Source organism: Sturnira hondurensis, unplaced genomic scaffold, assembly GCF_014824575.4.
Source record: "Sturnira hondurensis isolate 20B ecotype Veracruz unplaced genomic scaffold, ASM1482457v3 Scaffold0020601, whole genome shotgun sequence".
Lineage (NCBI taxonomy): Eukaryota > Metazoa > Chordata > Mammalia > Chiroptera > Phyllostomidae > Sturnira > Sturnira hondurensis.
Window position 1 is genome coordinate 1115263 of NW_028093232.1, and position 15128 is coordinate 1130390.

The window sequence follows — 15128 nt, forward strand, 5'->3', positions numbered from 1 at the left end:
CTTAAATTATAACTGGGTAGTCTTTAGTCAGGTACCAAATTTTATTAGAAGCAAGCTGCTTACAAAAAAACTTTCAGATGTGATCATGGAACAATTCAAAATGTGGAGCAAGAAGGTCAAGAATCACTGACCAATGGATTGTTTTAGTTCTGTATTTCTGTCCCTAGATGAATCTCACACTTTTCCTTTTTAGGTGAAGTAAACTCTAACACCATACTTGGTGGTACAGAAAGCTTTTTAAAAATATATTTTATTGATTATTCTACTACAGTTGTCCCATTCCCCCCGCCCCTTTATTCCCCTCCACCCTGCACACCCCCTCCTACCCTCATTCCCCCACTTTAGTTCATGTCCATGGGTCATATATATAAGTTCTTTGGCTTCTCAACATTTCCTATATTATTCTCAACCTCCCCCTATTTTCTACCTACCATTTATGCTACTTATTCTCGGTGGTACAAAAAGCTTTTGTCATAGTCTAGTTTCCATTCTGTCAGTCAAGTGCTTCTAGCTGTCTCAGTTAGGATAGACGCTTTTGCCGAACTGACTGTACTTGAGTCTTCTCTGCAAGCAGCTTTAGCTCTGCAATGCACTTGGCAACTGTCTCCTTTTCCTGCTGTGCAGAGATGCTCCACACCATGTGCTTCTTCACCCACTTCACCATGTGCTCTTGTTTCTTTCAATGCATCGTATTCTGCACAGAGACATTATAGCGCAGGCGATTCTTTACCTCCAATTCCACATCAATGCTGTTCCTCTGGACCTCGGAAAGGTAACGGTGTTTTGGAACCAGTGTCTGCTGGGACTCCTCCAGATCTATTGCACCCTGGGTGTTTTTTATGGAAGCCTGTTTTGCTTCTTCTAGTTGAGCAAATTTTTTTTTTGCTTATTGAGTTTATCCACAAATTCCCTAATAGAGGCTCTATATCTTTAATTACATAGACAGGTAACCTTATTTGTTGATATGACAGAGATGGTCTCTGAAATAACCACATATATTACTTTGTATAGAAAATATAGGATAAGCTCAGTTCTGAGTACATTGCGTCCTGTTACACTGGTTTTAGGGTAAAAGAACTGGAAGAATTCCTCTGGGATCAGCCCATGATGAACCTTTCCTCCATATTCAGGAAGGGGTAACACAGGGGCAAGACTTGGCTGCCGGGTGTGAAGGACCGTTGCTGTCTACAGTACCCCTGGACTGAGGAGGGCTGCATTCTTTGAGAGGGGGACCACTGTGGCGGCAGCAGAAAGTAGCACAGTCAGCAAGGGTACATTTGGGTTACAAAATCCTGCCCTGAAATGTTGGTGTTTGCCCAAATCCACCACTCAGGCAAAGTGGTGATAAAAACTTAAAGGAACCAAAAGCTGGGATTTCCTTGATTCAGAAAGGAGGCTGCAAAGCAGTTTATAACCCCGGGCTTAAGGTTTTTCCTTGGATTTACTGCCTGCCCAATGAAAAGGCCCCCAGACTTTGATATTTTGGGTCTTATGGTCAGGTTCCCAACCCAGTAATCCTCATGGGAAGCTTTACAGGAGTCCATAAGGCAACAGAGTTATCCTTCGTTTCTTCATGTCTCCCTCTTAGAGATGACTGGACAATGAAGCATCTCCAGATAAGTTAATGATGTTTCCAAAGCCAATGAGCAGTTTGTTTTTGCAAAAAGTTGAAATGAACATCAGAAGAATTAGAGAAATGCAGGAAAAATGCAGGGAGTAGATAGAAGATATTTTTTTAAATATAGATTTTGGATGAGAAAATTATGCATCTGTGAAATGAGAACAGGGTGCTTTAAAATAATAATGAGATTATTAAAAATAATTTAAATGTTAAATATAAAAACTGTTCAGAAAATCATTTAGAAAATAGAACAATGGACAAACAATATACATAAAAATACTTTAAGTACCTGTTGTGGACTGCTCTGACTGGTTTCAGGAATTGTAACTATCCCCCGTGGCTAAGGATGAGCGAGTGACCTCCAGAATGTGAGCCACAGGAGACAAAGCTTGTCTATGGTAATGAATGCTGCCTCGATTTCTTCCCTGTGCCCAAAGCATGGTCTGAAGTCCATGACGGGTAAGACCCCTCACAGCGGGGGGCAACCTAAGCCAGACATGATCACTTGGGAGGCCATCATGGAAGGACTCAGGGGGCTGCAACAAAGAGGGAGTGATGGACCCTTGCCCCCCAGCTATGTGACACAGCCTGAGTCCCCATGTCCTCTGGGAGAAGGGCTTCCTGGCTCTAATCCCCTTAAGCCTGAATACCTGATGGGGAGGGGTGCAGCTCCTTGCCTTGCCAGAGTGTGTCCTGGGGAAAAATCTGGCATCACAAAGGGTTCCTAAAAAACCTGTGAAACCTGCTCTGCTAAGACTGTTTTCATTCATATGTTAAGGGTCCAAGCAGGAAACCCTAAAGTTTCTGCAAACTTTCTTCCTGACAGACTCTGACTCAGACTAAGCCCTCAGATTTCTTAGACATGTTATCTACTGTTCAATCCTTGACGCCTGTATTCCTGTGTATTACAACCCAAAAAAGCCCTTGGAGGAAGGGGCTCAAGGCCTTTTTACTCTGAGAAATTGGCCACCTCTCCTCCCCAAGCAGATCATGTCTTGGTAGTGTTTACTTTCATCCGTGGCAGATGGGGGGACTTGTGGGAAAAGTCACCCCTACAAGTACCCAAGGTCCAGCATCCAGCTAGTAGAAATTTTTGGAGATAAAGAAAGGCAGATAGATTAGATATATTAAATGATAAATAGATAGATAGATAGATAAATTGACAATAAAAAAGAAATACATTAAAAGGAAATAATAAAATAATTTTTCCCAGAACTAAAATACTGGTCTCAGAAACCAACCAACAAAATATGTGGGGAAGAAAAGCCTAAAGCAAGGTATATCACCATGAAATTTTTAAAATATTTAGACAAAGATATTTCAAATGCTTCCATAGAGTTAAAAGAAACAGAAGTCAAGAATACACTGTGTGCAATGTCAGGAATGAAAACGGTACGGGATTTTACAGCACAAACCTGGAAGATTAGAAGACAATGGTATAATGACATCAAAATCCTCAGAGAATTGTTTCTAACTTATGAGTTTTATACTTTGACACAATTCAATAATAAATCAAGGCAGAATAATAAATTTCAAACATGCAAGAGCTCAAAAATAGATTTTTTAAAACCTGCTCCAGAGGGAAAGAAGCCGCAGGAGAATGTGCTCCAGCAAAACAAAGGAGCAGACCAAATATGGGGTCCATAGAGAGGGGCCTGGGGCACTCAGCCCTGGAGAAACACGGAGGGAATGACACCAAAAGTCAAGAAGATGGTACCCAGCAGAGGTGCAGATACGCCAATGGTGTAGGGGACAGAGGGAGCAACCCCTGAAGACTGGCCTGAGAGGAAATTGACCTGTCATTGTGCACAGCACATAGTGAGGATGTGATCGGCTAGACGGCCAGTGACCACTCCGGGCTGCCGCAGAGGCCGGGTCGCTGTGATGCAGACAGCTCAGGCGGGAGTGAGTGGGTCGTCACAGCGCGTCACAACGGTTCTCTGTTTACACGCTGAGTGTCACATTCTCCATCGTTTCTATGTTCGGGAGTGGCATATATTTTAAAACATTGATTATCAAATTATACAATTTATATTACAAATCTTCCAGCTAAATAAGGGTGTAGATGTAGGGAAAATGGACTTAACATGATCATATTCTGGAAATGTTATTCTAAATCAGGTTAATTTCAGGACATTCCAGGTGCATAATTGCCTTTTTTGTTAAGCTTTGGCTTAACAAGTCCATAAAGCCTATTTATGACTAACCTCAGGTGTTAATACACTGGAGTTTAGTTGTCATATTTAAAACAAAATAAAGAATAATGTCCTTCTGTACATATAGTATAAGTTTAAACAACTCTATTGTATATTACTTTTTTGGTTCCATTTTTATGTGTGAAAAATCAAATAAAATAGATTAATTTCTAAAATGCATTATAATTAAAGTAATTGAATAATAGCAATGTGATTTTTCATGAGATGATTCATTGGCAATTAATCTAAACTTGGGTCTCTGCTCTTAGCACCTTTTTAAAAATACTTTCTGCTCATTAATAACTACTTCAAACTAGGGTGTTATAAAACATATTTTCGAACAATGTAATTTAATTAAATTTTTATTTTCATTTTTTACTTTAATTTTATTTTTAATAATTAATTTTAATTTTGAAGAGAAATATCAGGTATTAGAGATTCATATAAGCTATTGGTCAAAATAAAGCTTTTGCCTTATGTCTGAATCCAGCAATCCTTTCTCCGCGTCGTTTTCCTTACTTTCACCCTCACCTCTTGAAATTGGGAATTTACTGTAATAGGTATTGATGTTTATATAGCATTTTCTAGCTTTATAGGAGTATTAGGATGTATTTCCTCTTTGTAGGGAGGGACTGAAATCATCTTTTAAAATTATCAAGCAAAGGCTATTCCAAAGCTGCAGGATCTTTCTTCGCAGACGTCTTACAATGGCTCTTATTATTCATGGAATCCCAAGTTCAACACCAGGAGAACTCCCGCTGACCTTGTTATTATCTCTACATGTACACAGTGATCTTTGCAATGAGCCGCGTCTCTGCCAAAAAGGAAGAAAGCACCATAAACAAGGACAGATGCCACTGTTTGCCTAACAAATCTGTAAAAACTAATATGCACTAGGATACCCTGGTCTAGCCCGAGTGTACAAAAGGGGGGAAGATTCTAATATACTATGGGTAGGAGCATAAATCTGCCTCAAGGGGATGTTGGCAACATGTATAGTATCATCACAATACATATGCATAAGGTTTGTGAAAGCAAAGAATGAAAACAAAATATCTATTTTAACAGATTAAATTAATGGTGGCAGATCCAGACAATGAAATGCCATATTTTAATTTAAAAGAAAAAGTTAGGTCTATATTCACTCTCCTGAAAGGACATTCATAATATGCTGATAATTAAAAAGATCAAAGAATATATTTTATTCTGAAAGTATATGTACCCAAATCTTAACATTAATACACTGGGTAGTGATATTTATGTACTATCACTTGCTTTATCTAATTTTTCTAATGTATATTAAAATTAGTATTTATCTTTTAAATCATTTAACAAAGAAAAATTACATGCTATAAAAATTAACTTGAAATTTCATAAAGTCCTAATAATGGTGATTTTTTTTATAAAGCCATGCTAATTTTGTACAAAAATACTGTTCTTTCTAAAAATTGCTCCAGATTTTACAGTGGTTTTTATAAATAGTGTGATGTATTTGCCAGTGAAAGCAGAAATCTCACTGATTTGATCCCACCCTTTGTTACTGAAAAGCTTACAAGTGGTGATTTAACACTAGAGCACACAGAAAATTTCCTGAATTATTTTGGTCATTCCACCTCTTCAGAAAGACAATGAACCTGTAGTTCCTATCACTTAGAGTGTGCTGAACTTATTGCTTTGTTTTACTAATGACCCTTTTTTATGGGTAGTGGACACGAACAAAATTTATAACTTTAGATTGAGCTCTTTAAAATCTGAATCCTATTCAAATAGCTGCAGTATCATGCTATTTAATGACTTTGAGGTTTTCATTGTATAAATATAAAAAACAAAAATGGATTGGAGTTATCCTTAGGTATTTGGAGAACTGCCAGAAATTAAAGGAAGACACCTTTCTCTGCACGGTTTTAAGTCAGTGACTTTTAGCCTTTTCTTTGTTTGCAGATTAAGTTGAGAAAATCTATAACAAAGCCTATGGTCTCTCTTCCCAGAAAATGGTTCTATACACATATAAAATTACTTTTATATATAATTTCAGGTTTTCACAGGGTTCCCTGAAGTGCATGTTTTTAAGGGATAAATTAAAATTGGTAGGTGAAAGGAAAAGAGAAGCTGAATTTATTCCTAAATTAGAAGGGTTTTCTAACAAAGCATTTTTTTTCAGTGATTTGTACTTCATGAAGTACTCAGTGAGAATGATTAAGTATATTCTGTAAGTAGATTGAGTAAAACTGTATAAAAGGAATTCCAACCCCCAAACCGAAGTTTGACAAGATGACCTCGGACAATATTTCAGACTTTTATCATTGGGTTCAAATAAAGACAGTGCACTCAGAGCCATAGACGGGCTTTGAGAACACGAAGGGAATGAAAACAGCACTGCTGGACTCTTCTCCGCCACTCTACTTCCTCATCACAAAGACAAAACAAGTATTCGGTGTTCTCTTTCTTTGTCTCTCTTTGACCTCAAGGTCAGCAGAGGGTGGAAATCGCCTACCACCACATGTATAGCCAGGAACTTAGTTACGGGGGAAAAAAACACAGTTCTTCTCTTTAAAAACTGCATCATCTATCTCTGGACAACCAGCATGACCCTTTGCGTGAAAACACGCAGAGCAAAGCTCCCCTTATTCTGGCATTTTGAGGCTTCCTACTTTAATGGCTGCTCCCACCCACTCCCTCGAACATGAGGTCTGCTGAACTAGACACACACGGAGCTTTGTGATCATTTCTTCCTCAATAAGAGCAGAAAACCAGTGTTCAACATAGTCTGGAAAGGAATCTGCAACATGACAAAGAAAAACCAACCGTAATGTATAATTTGCATATCGTGATGATGAGAACTTGTTTAAAATCAAAATTTTTTCAGTGACCATAAAATTAGAATGGCGTGTTATGAAAAATAACAATCTATTAATAAAAAACTTATTGGAAGATTATTTAATTAACTGAAAGATGAAATATTTTTAAAAACCTTCCAGAAAGTATAGAAAGATAGAACATATAAAAGGTAATATGCAGAAGGACCTAGTTGGAATTAGTAACATTGATTTAAAAAATGATCCCCCAAAAGAATTAATGGTAAAAATTTTAAGGACAAGCCAAATTTAAGAATTATTTTTTAATTAAAAACCAGACTTATAACTAAAGTTTTCTAGTTTTCAGGAGTAGGCTGGACCATAGCAAGTAACTTACCAGTGTTTTTACAAACTCCACTATGATCAGTTATATCCTGGAGTTTTTAGAGGTCACCAGATAACACGTACGTACACGACCAGGTCTAATATGGCTGGGAGGCCGAGTGATTCTCGAAAGAGGGAGCAGCACATGGAAAGCTCCGGTGTGGACAAAGGAAAGAGTCCTGCTGCCCTATGGTGATCATTCGAACATTTAGGAAATGCCAACTCATTAGGACCGACACGGTCTCTGCACAACCAGTGGGGCCACGCCTGGCTGAGTGTCCTCCTGTTGGTACCAGGAGTGAAGGACAAGTCCTTTGGCTTAATTGGAAAGTTCAGGTTTGGTGTCCGACCTAGTTTTTTAAATGAGCAGATATTATTTGGGAAAAGCAAAAATAATGGATAGAACATTGGATCGTATCCAATAATGGATACAATCATGAAGTGAGAAGACTGAATTTTTTCAAAGAAACAATACAAATGCTTATAGGGTAATCTCTTTAATTGGGTTAGAATAGCTGTCCTGTCTCCTCCAGAATATCTATCCTTCATGTATGTGTGTATATATAATATATTTTTTTTAAAGTAAAGAAGTCATTGACTTTATTTTAAGACACTTTGCCTTTCAGTGGAGGTTTTGGTGCTGGTGTTTAAGGATTTCTCAGACACCAGGAGAAGCGAGAGAAGCAGCAAAGGTTAGGAGAGGGGCTAGAAACAAAGGTCTATTACAGGCTCATCGTGGTTCAGGTTCAATACTTTACCCTGAGGAGTCAGGGGTGAATTGCTGAGATGCTAACCAAGAAAAAAATTCACTTTGTAAGAGTCAAGGAAGGGGCAAGTTTGGGGCGATGAAACAAATGGAAAGATAATTATCTTTAGAAATAAGACTCAACCCTGCCAGAATCTTCAAATCTAATTATGGTAGGTTACTAATGATTGAGTTTTATTTATTTATTATTCACTTGAGAGCTGGAAAAAATGGGTTATGCTTAATTAATTTTGAATGAATTAATTAAATGAGTGATAATGAAGTTTGTGTTTAAGGTCAAAGGGCAGTAAATTCAATATAGGCAACTTAACTTTTATATTTTAAGTCACAGATAACTTTTCTTTAAAAGTGAGAGGATTTTCTTTCATTTAAAATCTTTTTTATGTTGTTTCTTCAGTTTATAGAATCTAAGCCATAGTGAATAAGATTCATTCTCGTTCAAGAAATTCCATTTTCAAAAAAAGAACCTATTAGTTTACAATTAAAGAAGTGGTAAATTGAATTGTATATAAAAAGTAACCGTAAATTCACATTTCATATAAAACACATTCATTTATATTGATTTATCCATAAATAAAATTTATTGTTCGATCATGGTTATCTCTTGCTTCTTAAATTACAGTTATTATTAAATCAGGCTTTTGGTTGAATCTTGTTATGTAAAGTAAAGAAATAATTACCTGGTCCTTCATGCAGTTTTCCAGTGTCCTCCTTACTATCCTCTGCCCAAACCGCTAGAGGGCAAGACAATCTAACATATTAGAGCAGATCTAATTTTCTCCAACAGAGGGCAGTCACACGTGTACTAGGCAAACAAATCAGTGGATTACATTTCAGCTATTCACATCTGCCATTTCCTTTGGGGATTATAAGAGGGAGGAGAGAGAGAAAGAAAGAACACAACCCTCTCAATAAACAATTCATTGGCAGACTTCTGAAACTGTTAAGCAAGCCAGTTTAATAAACAATTTGCTTGTCTCTAGATTTAAATAGTTTAACTTTGAAGTGAAAAAAAAAAAACACAAGTCAGAAGATAAATCTTAACAAAGGGAAATAAAACATATGAAAATCATTTCCAATCAAAGAGACCAAGTGTTAACAGCTTTATTTTTATGTACAAACACAATATCAGGTTACTCTTAAAGGCTAAGTAGTGAATCAGCAGCATAAATAATTTTTTATGAAACAAAAACTAGAGAAAGCTGTAAGTAAAGTGACAGAAGGGATTAGCCATTTCTCATAAAACATCAAGAAGAAGAAGTCTGGGTTAATGGAAAAAGTCAAGAATCAGGAAGCCTGGGTTTTATCCTTAACTGCTATCTGTTGGCTGTGTGACAATCGGTAGGCTGGCCGGTCTCTGCAAGCCTTCCGTTGCTTCAGAGGCAAAGTTATGGAAGTTGTGACATAAGTGATTTCCAAAGCTGCCTGGTCATTAGAAACCTCAATTTGCCAGTGTCCAGACCCACTGAATTAGAGCCGAGTCTCAACAACACAACCTACATATACATGTATATGTAGAACCTGTGTATAGATATACACACATTGCAGTTGTACAGTTTAATATATGCATATATGGATATATAGCTAGACACACTCATGGTCTGGTGCAAATATTGCCCCTTTCTTATTACAAAATCTTTTAGTACAAAATCATAGCCATGTAGTTCTGTAACATAACAATATTACCCTCAAGCATACCATATGACATTTTAGATGAAATATTCAAATTAAAGCCATTATTACACCCATATTATCACCCTACCAACCACAGTCATGCAGGCGTCACCTCTGCCAGACCCTGTACATACACACACATGTGTGCCTGATTCTAGGTAATTCTGATGATCTGTCATTATTATAAATAGGCTCAATGGTGACTAAATTTTCTTTTTCCACTTTAAAAGTCTACTACTTTATGATTATTTGACATCACTAAGTTGCTATTTTAAGATAGAAAATACTTTTTCAAGCCCAACACAAAAAAAAATTTAAAAAGACCACAGAAAAAAATTGAACTCAAAAAAACAATTTAAACAAAAAGTTTTCAAGAGTTCAGTGGATACTTTGATATGTTTTCTCTTTTCCTCAGAAGTTTCATTTTTTAACTTGAGTATTTGTCACTACTACTTTTGATATTTCACAGTTGCATTTGAATCTGTGCCTAATCACACTGACTCTACTGTCGTTGCATCGTGGGTATGTTACAGCCGATCACCCCAGGACTGATCTTACCGTCTCTGCTCGGCTGCTGGGGATGCTGGGAAGCTGTCTCTCCCATGAATTACTGTGTCACCAGCACAGCTGAAATTCTACTTTAGGATAAGGTAAGAGAAAGCACACTTCACCCAAAAGCAATACCTGAAGAAAAAGAAACAGATTCTGGAAATGATTAGTACATTGCTTTCTGCGGAAAGCTTATCTTTTTCCAATCTCACTCCTGGTAGGAGGATTCTCAGTAAGTGTAACTTTCCCTTAAATACATCGAAGAAAACTTTCTTGTAAGTCACCCAGCCACCCAATTAAGTCTAGAGACAGAGATATAAAATAACTTCATTTTAGGTGAATGTAGTATATATTTTGTACACAACAAGGGCATGTTGATCTTTGTGTTTTGTGGGTGCTCTGGGAAGCAGTATAAATTCTCGTGGGATTTTAACATGGTGATTGACATAGGAGATGAGGTACCTCACTACAAATGAGTGACTAATAACCTTAGCATCAAAGGTGATATTGAAGAATGACCAAAGGCGATGATGCTCTCTGCTAATCTCCTGTTTTGATCAGCCCATTATTTTTAATCAGATTCTACATAATTTTTCCTCAAGAAGATACAAGAATTTATGATTTCAGTGACTTCATGTGACACAGCACTTTCCGTTTCTGTGGAAGAACAAAGCAGAATAATTCAGAAATCAGATACACATGCTTTCCCTTTACTTACCCCATTTCTCTAGTTTTCATCCTGTGCCCCTTCCCCCCACAGCCCTTCTCCCTCAGCTTTTCTTTCTGGGGGTGTTAGAAAGTGCTCTTTCAATGTTGCACTGGCACTTAAGATATATATTTCTATCTCAAGATAACACTTTAAAATTACTTTCTTAAAATGACAGCAAAAAATATAATCCTGCAGTTCCCCCCAAAAAGTAAACTGAAATCAACAGTAATTCAATTAGTCCCACGCTTTATTTTAAAATGAGAACAACTTCTAAGCAGGTATTTGCCAGCTGTTCAAGTTCATTTTAATATATACACCTATTTGTTTGGGGGGACAAACTACAATGTTATATTCCATGCACTTTTCGAAAGCATTATTCCAGAGCCAACTAGTCCCAGAAAATGAAGTTCTTAACCAGTCCAGACGATGAGTAGAAAAATATTGAATTCACTGGGGTAAATAGCACTCCCACATTAAATGATTCATGTCATATCCTGCAACAACAGACAAGACAACTGAAAAGCTCAGAACTAATTTCATAATAAGAGCTTGAGAATGTGGACATTCACCAAGTTTTCTTGATAGAAAACTTGTGAGGCATGTTCATTTTATGCTAACATGACTACCCTGAATTACCTGGTTAGGAAATTAGCTGTTATTAATTTGACTATTAGGAAAATCAAGCCTATAGGAAATCACTTTTATATTCAGAAAGAAATTCAATTTTCAAATTATTTTCAGCATAAATGTATACCCTCGATATAAGGTGTCTGATTAAATCCAGTGCCACCCTGAGCCCACAATGGTCTTCTTTCCTCTCAGGTTCAAGATTTGTCCTTTGATCCTGGTTCATGGAATATCTCTCACACCCTTGGTCTGACACACTCCTCTGTCAGGTGAATGGGCTTCTGGGTACGTCCTCTGCCCTTCCATTTCCATTTAATCCATGTACTATAATTGCTACAAAATCTGGCCTTCCAATTGGGACAAAGGGCACCCCTTTAATTTCTCAGCTGCAGTTAGATCCCTGACCTTCATCACCTGAACAGAGAGAACCAACCCAGTCATCGGATAAAGAATCCTCCAGCGCGTCTGCATCCCTGGCCCTTCTCCCGGCTTCTCCGATTGTCCCTTGGATCTTTTATATCAGTATGACGCTAAGAAAAGACAACATATCAAAAAAGAGTTTTACACCCTATTATTATAAAAATAACTTTAAAACAGATATTCCAGAAATCCATTCTAAGGGTCATAGTGGGTGTTTATATTTTGGGCTTTGTTGTCGCTGTTGTTTGTTTGATTTAATGAATAAGAACCAGCGCATTTGCTGCACTAAATGCCTGACCCCCTCCACAAAATCCTTTCATCACTAATATTTCTTACTGTGTAAAATGGCACACCAACCATAATGTTCCTCTGAGAATTCAGACATCTCTAACTCTACCAGATGACCACACCCTGACTTAGCCCTCCATGAAACCCAATTCAGAGTCATGCATCAAAAAAGGGACCCTGATTCTCAGTCTCCTGGAATTTATATTCTCTCTTGCTTCTCTTTTTCCTCCCAACTTTCCTCCTCTTTTTCCTACAGGCTACACAGAGAAAAATCCAGAAGCCCTTTGAAGTTAGAAAAATACAAACAAATTTGCAATGTTGAAGGGATAGATCCTCCTACTTCTTGACCAAATCTAGAAGGTGAGCCAAGTGATAGGACCAAAGTATTACCACTTTATTTTGGAGAAAGCACTTATCAGACAATGTGATCAGAAGGGATGGATGTGAGCGAGTCCAACTCACCCTCAATGCACTTGCTTTGCCATCTAAACAGCCATCACTAATATGCAGTGTGTTGTGCATACATTTGAAGCCGCTACAACATCTTGTGTTTTCAAACAGACAGGAGTGGGGATATAAAGTGGCGTGTGGATAAAAAGCACAGTGTAGGTTTCCCAATACCACATCGTTTCTACTTTTCACTCAGGTTTATACAGTAGAATAACATATTTCTTAAAGGTCTAGAAAGGGTCTCCAAACAGCTTGGATCGCCTATTTTATTAATTCCTGAACTATCGTAGAGTGGACAAAAGTTGTGTCTTACAGACATTAGGACATGGTGGTAAAGTCCCTAAGCTCTGGAACCAGACTGCGAGGACTAAATCCAAGGGCTTCTACATGCCCAGTGTGCACCCTTGGTCACGTGACCTCATCACTCCAAGACACATTCAGTTTGCTTATCTGTAAAATGGAAAGGAAGCAGCTGCATTATAAAATTATGGTGAGCTAAACCACTCAAGTGCAATGCAAATACTGGGCCTGGTGTTTAATAATTAAACAATAAACATTACTTGTGTAATTTTCTTTGTTCTTTTAATACTTACAATAAAAAACAAGAGCACATTCTTGTGCATTTTGATCACCAAATCAAATTGGATAATCAGTTGTGAGCTGACTTTAAGTCAAGAAATATTATGGCTATGAAGCCAAAATACCATTAAGTAGAGGCAGCATGTGGGTGAAAAAAGAAGAAGAATTGGTGCCAAGCAAGTATTTTAGCTACAGTTTCTCCAATTACTAGTTATGTGACCTTGAGTAAGACACCGAATCTCTGAGGGTCAACTTTCTCACATGTAAAAAGGAATAACACATATGTGCCAGACATTTGTTGGAGGGATTAAAAGAGATCATTTATGTTAGTTAAAACTATGAATGTTAGACTGAGTCAGGTGAATTTCCTTCACTTTAGGAGACAATGAGAAACAAGAACAAATAAATAAATCAAAACTAGCACATGCTCAGCCGAAAAGTCTTTTCTCTGTGGACCTTCCTTACCTGCTTCTACAGTTTTCTCTGCTCATCAGGATGATGCTGGTTATTCTCACCTCACCTCTTCTGTTACTCTCATCTGTCTCGAACATGTTTACAAATCTACGGCTTATAGAAATGAGAAGCAAATCTTATTGCTTCTGTATCTCCATTAACCAGCACAGAGACAAACACAATGAATGGTTCTCAGCAAATGATTTTTCAGTAACTGATTGATGCTTACATGAAAGAATGTATTCTCCGGACATTAAAGATAGGGTATATCATTTTTTAGGATGAATGGCCAAGAAAAAATTTCCACACCAACTATTAACCTCACAAGATTGCCTTTTACATGTATATCTCTAGTTGTATGCTTCTTGGTATTGTTATTAGAAAATGCTATGCTAATATTCCATTGTCAAGCAGATGTGTCTTTTGTTGGGCAGATAAAGGCAGCAGCCTGCCGGTGGAGCTGAAGCCACGCAGCCATCTGGAAAGAAAACTTGGAATCCTGTAGAAGGTCCAGAAAAAGAGCATTAGTTTCACGAAGGTGGCACTCATACAACTGTGTCAGAACAAAACTGGCTGTGACCCAAGCCCTGTGTTTGCCTTCCTGCCTTCCTGGAAGACTTTATGTGTTGTATTGGCTAAAAGAGACAGGCAAGGGTTTTAAGAGACAAGCAGAAGAGGAGATAGAATGTCATTTAAAACACACTTCCAGGTTCTGTCTTAAGTGAAAGCTCAGTAACTCTGAGCAGACCCATACCAGCAATGTTTAAACATGTCTGCACATGATCAGATGACTCTCATCTCATTTCGGATTCAGTCATGTGTGAACCATAGAAACTGTACTGTTAAGGGCACTGTAAGCAGAGAACCAGCCCTTACATTCAAGTGGAACAGATTTGGGTGGGGAGCCGTAGTAAACTTATACACAATTTATAAACTGAAACATTTAGCAATTCTTGATTAAGGGTTCAAACCCTTATAGCTCTTGGCCAATAAAATATAAGGTTTCACTGTTTTCAGTAACCATTTGGAAATCTTGGGAAAAAATCCTCCTTCACATCTAGATAAAATTTTAATATTTTATCAACTAATCTAAAATAACGATTATGAAAAACCTTAGCATTGATATGTGTCTGAAATGCTTTATATAAAGCTCTTCAAAATAGTAACCCTCTTTACTAAGAAGAAAGAGGTTATGCAGTGATAGGAGCTAGAAAATTCAAACCAGTTTTTAAAAAGGAAAAAAATAGGAATTAAACCAGTCACACAAACTATCAGAAAATGAGTTGTAGACCTGGCTGGTGTAGCTCAGTGGATTGAGCGCGGGCCTGCGAACCACACGATCTCGGTTCGATTCCCAGTCAGGGCACATGCCTGAGTTGCAGGCCAGTTCCCAGCAGGGGACTCATGAGAGGCAACCATACATTGATATTTCTCTCCTCTCTCCTTCCCTTCCCCTCTAAAGATAAATAAATAAAATCTTAAAAAAAAAAGAAAGCACGTCAATTTCCAGGGAGTTTACTGATCCTTTGACCCCAGTCTCAGAAACTCCACTCTGGTAAGTCGTCTCAGCTTTCCATTTAAAAAAGAAAAGAAAAGAAAAGAAAAGAAAAGAAAAGAA

At 37.6% G+C, this 15128-nt stretch overlaps 1 pseudogene; it reads right to left on the reverse strand.

Moving 5' to 3' along the window:
• Positions 1 to 520: 520 nt before the first annotated feature.
• Positions 521 to 13608, reverse strand: LOC118975933 (ATP synthase F(0) complex subunit B1, mitochondrial-like; annotated as a pseudogene).
• Positions 13609 to 15128: the final 1520 nt, after the last annotated feature.